Consider the following 7,111-nt stretch of genomic DNA (forward strand, 5'->3'; position numbering starts at 1 on the left):
GGCTGGCTTAGGCTGAGTCGACTGAAATTGAATTCGACGAAGACAGAGGTCCTATGCCTGAATCGGAGTGGGTCGGGGTTAGGGGTCCCTCTTCCGGCCTTCAGTGGGGCACCATTGGTGCCAGCACCGAGGGTCAGGAGCTTGGGAGTGCTCCAGGATGCTTCCCTGACAATGGAGGCCCAGGTAGCAGCCACTGCCAAGGCAGCCTTTTACCACCTTCGGCTGATTAGGCAGTTGGTCCCCTTCCTCGAATGCAACGATCTGGCATCAGTGATCAATGCTATGGTCACCTCGAGGTTGGACTACTGTAATGCTCTCTACATGGGGCTGCCCTTGGGGCAACTCCGGAAGCTGCAGCTAGTGCAGAATGCTGCGGCCAGGTTACTGATGGGTCTCCCCATGAGGGAGCACATCCAACCTGTGCTGAAGTCACTGCACTGGCTGCCAATAGCGTTCCGGATTTGCTTCAAAGTGCTGGTTTTGACCTTTAAAGCCCTTAATGGTCTGGGGCCTGTCTACCTGAGGGACCGCCTTTCCCCGTATGTTCCCCCGAGAGCACTGAGATCCGAGACACAAAACCGCCACAAAACTGGTATTAATTATTTGTAAGCCACCCTGAGCCGCCTTGGCAGGAGGGCAGGGTAAAAGTTTGATAAATAAATAAATAAACATTCTTGTCTTGAATTGGTCTTAATTTAATTCCTAGAAGGATCGTGTCTCTATACATTTTCAAGTAGTCATCTCCAACCAAACTGAACTCCAGTCTATTTTCTACCTCTTACAGTTTTACACTTGCAGCCAAAAGTTTTTCCCCACATGCTTCATCATAGGCAATGTGGGTTTTCCCATTTAAACAAACTATGATATGTCCCAAGGGCAACCAACCAAATTTGACACCATTGTTTGTTAGCATTACTGCTATCTTACACAGACTTCTTCTTGCCGCAATGATCTCTGAAGGCAGGTCTTCCCATCATAGACCTTGTGCCATACATTTGAATTTATTCAATAAACCTTCTTTTTCTTTGGCTATCTGAAATAAACATTTTTATGCTGGATATTTACAAATTCAATTAAAATGTCTTCTGGGGGGGGCGCGCTTTTTTTTACATGGGCAACCGAAAAGCCGGTGTGCTTATATTTTATTTGGCTCTGCTATGACCAACAGGGATGAAAGCCAAAGATTTAAAGAGGTACACAAATCTCCCTTTAATGAGTAATTAGTTGAAATTAGTTGAAATTAGTTGAGTAATTAGTTGATTTTAGCTCGCTGGTCTCTTAATTTAATGTCCTGCAGTATTATTTTGTTCTTTGCCCATGTCTCAAAGTCCTTGATTGCTTTTAATTCATGTGTAGCTTCTGTTGTTGCTTGCAACGCCCTCTCAGCTTTATCTCAGCCTCTCTAATTGCCATCGTTAAATCTTCTGTTTTCTTATTCATTGGTTCTACTATTTTTTTAAGTTGTCCTACTTTTGTTTTTACATGTCCAATCTCACCTTTTATTGAGTCAATTCCTTTGCTGAATTCATTTTTCATTTCTGTGAGGACTTGCATAATCATTGTTTGGAAGCTTGACAGCTTCAGCTCCTCCAGTCGCCATTTCCTCTAACAAAAGCAGTCCCGATTCCTTTCCTTCTGATTCAGATTCTGGTCTCTGAGGTGGTGTATATGGAGGGTTTTTGCTACCCTTCTTGCCCCTAACTCTTCCCATCATAGACCTTGTGCCATACATTTGAATTCATTCAATATTTCCAGAGCAATTCTTATTTGTCCAGAGGGAGTAACAGGAGAGAGGGCAGGATGCGGCCAGCCAGAAGCTCTGCTGTGACACACACACCCATTAAATTTAGCAGTGTAATAAAATTAACCTGGGTTCTGGACTTGTGACTCACTTCAATGTTTAAAAACAGAATTTAGAAATTTATTTACAAAATATAGACAAACATAAAAACATACAAGTAGACAAAAAGAGTATATAATGGGACAAAGACCAAACAATAAACCCATCCAACATGTCTCTAGATACTGACCCTAAGCAGCTTACAGCTCTAAAGCAGACATCTTGAGTAGCCATCTTCCCAGCAGCAATGATACAAGACAGTGGGAGTTCTGAAGGGTGTGAAGCTTCACATGCTGTTCACCAAATCTGCATCCACCAGCATGATGATGTTATCCTGATGTGTTGTGTTCTTCTGTGTGGAATGTTCTGACTTCTTGTTGGGAGGAGCGTCCATTTTGGAGAAATATTATAGACTGTGTCTTAATGAAATGGACTATGCCTTAATAAAGCTTGACAGTGAACGGACTGCTGGGCTACTATGCTAGAGACTTTGGAATGAAAAGTTCAACGGAAGGGCACCTAAGAGGCGATACCAGCTGTGAGAGATAATCACCGGAGCTAAAGCATCGACCGAGAGGGGCCCCTGGGTTATCAGCATTCATCCTGTATGCTAAAACAAAGCAGCAATAAACACAATGACCTCGATAGCCTACCCAGACCAAGTGTCTCCACTGTGACAAGCTTAACATCAGATGTTTACCCTACCAGAAGATTTATTACACATAGCAACAGACACGTCCGCAATCCTGATGACTCTGCATGTGACTTCTGCCTCCGCCCAGGCACCTCCCCGGTAGTTAATCAATATAGTGTAAATTGACCCTTTAGCCAATCCTTGACCCTTGGGGTAGCGTCACCCGATGACTAGTTTGAGCCCACCCCTCCCCCCCTCGCAAGAAAGTTTAAAACATTGAACACGGAACGGCCAGTCATCCTCTCCTTCCCCCTTGTCATCGGCCTCTCTTGTCTGCTTAATCCTCTCTGGTCCCCCTTGCTATCCTCATCCCCGAAAACCGCTTTGCCTTAGACTGCAGCTAAGGTCAATTCACGTGCCTCCGGCTGGTCTGGTCTCACGTGTTTCTTCCCCGTTTCTACCCTCCCATCCTTATCACCCACTGGAAGATTAGGAGCTGAGCCACATCTGAGGTAAATATACTTCATCGATGATACCAACAACCCTCCTGCTAAAGCAACTGTGCTGTAAAATATTCTAACTGCTTTTCTTAGCCCTTGTGAGCTTGTGTGGTTTTTACTATTATTCTTGTATGTTTGCATTTTACATCAGTAAAGACTGTTACTTTTACTTCAGTTGTCGTCTCTTCATTGGAGCGCCATGGTACAGCCCATCCTTCGTAGACTCAGACCAGTAACCCGTTAATTAAGCTGTTCCAAATTGTCTCTCCTAAAGAGCAATTCGGCTAACATTCTTTACCCTTGCCCTATTTGCTAGCCCAGCTGTCACTTTGCTAATTGAGTAACCAATCAGGATGATCAATCAATTAATCTAGCTGATCTGAGGTGAGATCTAGATGCTCAGCTGTCAAACTGACATTTGAACTGTAGATGACCGACTGTCAACCAATTACCTTGACAGTTCCCGGCTGCTAGCTATCACATTGGAAAGTTACTACATACAGGTGCTTGATAGATAAAGTTCTTCAATTACATGGATAAGAATCCTGAAAGTACTTACAAGATGACAATTCTAAAATAAATGCAAACACTTACATAGACTGGAGACACCATCCTAATTTTTCAGTCCATACATGGGGGATATGCATGTAACTGATAAAAATGTCTACCAGCAGTTCCATCTGTCAAATTCATATCTTGCTCTCAACCATTGGTATAAGCAACCCGCATTGGTACAAATGATGATTTATATTCCTGACTCTGAGTAAAAGATTCATGCAAATGCATTTGCATTTTTGGACAAGAAGCTATGGCCAACTTTTTATGCCTTGCTGGATCGCACAGCTGTGTTTTCAAGAGACTCATGGATGCCAGCAACAGGCCATGAGTGAGATTATATCAAGGGCTTAGATGCATCTTCCCCTGTCATGGATTTATTACTGAATGCTTCTGTAAGAAAATACATCAAGGATTTCAAGCTTAATGAGATTGGGGGAAAAAAATCTTAACTGGTGTTTGTGTATCTGCAATAAAATATTGCAAACTTACAGTTTTATCAATAAGACTTTTTCCATATTTAAGGAAGGCTTAACAGCAAGCATCAGTCTGGATCTGAATTTTTCAAGTATTGAAAAAGGAGCTCAATGTGGCTACCTCGGTTTTATTTTATTTTGCCTTCAGAAAAACTTTGTGAAATGAAATAGGATAAGAACTAGAGCAAGGACACCCAGTGTTCATCATCAGTGATCAGGATTAGAATGTATCCCCATTCTAGAAGTCAGATATAGATGAATATTGCATCCCCAAATCTTTACATACACCTGGGTAATTTCCATGTGGGTTATCTCTCCCACATTCAATGTTTTGGGGAATTGATTCCCCCCCCCTGCTTTCCAACAGCATCATGATGTATTCATGCACCTTCTGGAGTTTCCCTCACTTTTCTCTGATCTCTCTCTATCCTGCTTTGTTCCAACATTTTTGGAATGATCATAGCAGAGCTTGAATGTCTCCTGTCTGGGTGGAAATTTTAGATTTTCCCTAAGCAGCCACTTTCCCAAACCCTGTCCTTTAACCCTGTCCTACCCCTGCTTCCAGGGGGCTTTTATTTTTTTAAGCACTCAAATATTGTTGTTAACTAATGATATGCCAATAAGTATACCAGGTTCTCTGTATTTATATCTTTCTTTTAAAAAAAAAAAAAAAAGATGAGGTCTGGCCCCTTCCATTGCAGCAATATAGGGGACTGGAGACTTACTTTAAAACAAAATGAAAGCTGGGAATTCAGAGAACCTGTACAGATATTGATATAAAGTTATACAGATATAACAATATTCTAGGCCTATTTTTAAAAAAAATGGCAACAGACCCAGTGGCCTGGGGAAGGGGGGTGACAGCTGCTGGGGAATTGGTGCAGGTCAACTGTTGGGAAACCTGGCTCTGCTCTCATGGATATGGCCAGGAATATTAGCGAATGGCTGCTAGACTTGACCAAAAGAGTGGAAAGGTGATAGTTTCTCAGCTAAACATGCCAAAAAGGGAGTTTGGAGAACCAGAATACAACAGCCCTCGAGAGGGGCAAGAAACAAAGGAACAACACTGTTTATTATTTATTAAATTTCTACATCACCTGTAGCCAAAGCTCTCTCTTATGTGTAGGGATGGCCACGAACCAAACCATGAAACAATATTCATCATGATTTTTGCCCTGTTCATAGTTCCTGAACAGAAGTTTGTGACAGGTCTATTATCACAAACTTCCACAAACATTTAGAGCACTTTGTGGTGGTTTGTGCTGGTTTATGGATGGAGCAGAAAGCAGGGAGCAGAAAACAGGGGTTTAAAGGGATTTCGAGGTCCCTTTAACCCCCTGCCTTTTGTTCCCTGTAAAAGCTGCAAAAACAGCTGAGTGGTGGGGAGTGAGCTGCTCCCTGTCACACATCAGTTTTTTCCAGCTTTCTCCAAACCCAATTTAAAGGGACTTTTTCAATAGGGTTTGCATGGCCACAAGCCACAAACTGTTTTGGTTTGGTTCATGGAAAACTGCACTTTCCCAGTTCATGCCCATCTCTAGTCATATAGCCTTGTGTAGATTTGAAGCTGTGTAACCTATATCAATAGATACTATGTATTGAGGCCCAGGTGCCACAGCGTTTGAGAATGGCAAGAATGTCGTACTTCATACAAGAGAAGGTATACTTCAAATATGGGATGTATTGGTTGAGGACCAAATGATATTCGTATATATGAGAAACCTGTAAGCTCTATTTTTTGATCGACTTAATTAAGATAAAAGGTAGCAAGAATTAACTAACAACTTTAATATATTTTAAGAACTTTGAAATTATAAGATAACAAGTGGGGCCCTACAATATTTGGGGGGAGGAATCCCATCCTCCCCACTTTCTTGCAGAGCCCAGTGTGGCCCCCAGGCTCTTCTGGGGGGCCCGCCCCCATCACAAGAATTAACCTAGTTCTACCTGGACTCTGTAAACATTATGATCATCAATGAAGGTGACAAAATAAAGAATCTGAGCCTCATGATATATGGGTGCTCATGATATTCAGGGTGCTTGACAATAGCCAAACCCTTCCAGTTGCTTCAAGATTCAATGTATATAACTTTGGGATATAGTACACAGCCATAGAAGAGCCAATGCGTGAACAGTGGCAATTCATAAGTCATTCATTTTTCTTTTCCAAATGTTAATGACCAATTTTCTTATCCTGTTGTGGGCTCAGTTCTTTTACTTCCCACAAAAGGCAATACAAAGTGAATGTTGGATTCTCTAAATTGCAGGAGCTTAGCAGTATGGAAGATTAGGACATAAATTCCAAACCGATGGTATTATTAGCAAAGGAAGACAATATGGGACATGAATTACTAAATCCCCTTCAGTCCTAGTGAATTATTAAGTGTAAGGCCAAAGAATGAAAATATGCTCAGCACAACAAAGGCTTAGTTAATAAACCATAATTCAAGGACTAGAGTGTCTGATAGCTGTGCTGAAACATTATGAAGCATAGTTGTTGTGTGTGTGTTTTTTAAGTAGTCATCTATGTTAATTAAGATGATAGTTGGTTCTGAGTAGTAAATTACCTTGTGTTATTTTCACTGCCAGTATTGCTCATTAGCCCACACGATTGCTTGATTTCTCCAGCTTGTTTTCTAGGGCAGCTTTGAACAAAATAATGTAGCACCATGTAATTTATTTATGGATTGCTTCTGCTGCAGGGAGCATTACAAAGGCCTTGGCAGTCATCCAAAGGGACAGTTCATTGGGGCTGTGATGAGCCCCCAGCACATACCAAAAACAACAACAAAATGTCAGATTCAAAGCCCACACATTGGGGGTGGCAGGTGAGGATAAATTGCATTAGTGATGAACCATCAACTCATTGTTTTTTCTATGAGGATGATTCACAAATGAATACATACACAACTGATATATATGCTATAAGGTGAGGAGCTCAGTGTAGAATTTGGCACTGGGGTTACATGTTCATCATCGAGAATCACAATAGAGTTGTCAACTAAATTTAACAATTATTTTTCCTAGGGGCTATTTTGAGTGACACATGACAGGAGAGGCAAGTACATCCTTTTAAAATTTTGTCTGGCCTGTTTTTCCATCATGT

The sequence above is a fragment of the Gekko japonicus genome, unplaced genomic scaffold, assembly GCF_001447785.1.
Source record: "Gekko japonicus isolate JY-2015 unplaced genomic scaffold, Gekko_japonicus_V1.1 scaffold848, whole genome shotgun sequence".
Classification (NCBI taxonomy): Eukaryota; Metazoa; Chordata; class Lepidosauria; order Squamata; family Gekkonidae; genus Gekko; species Gekko japonicus.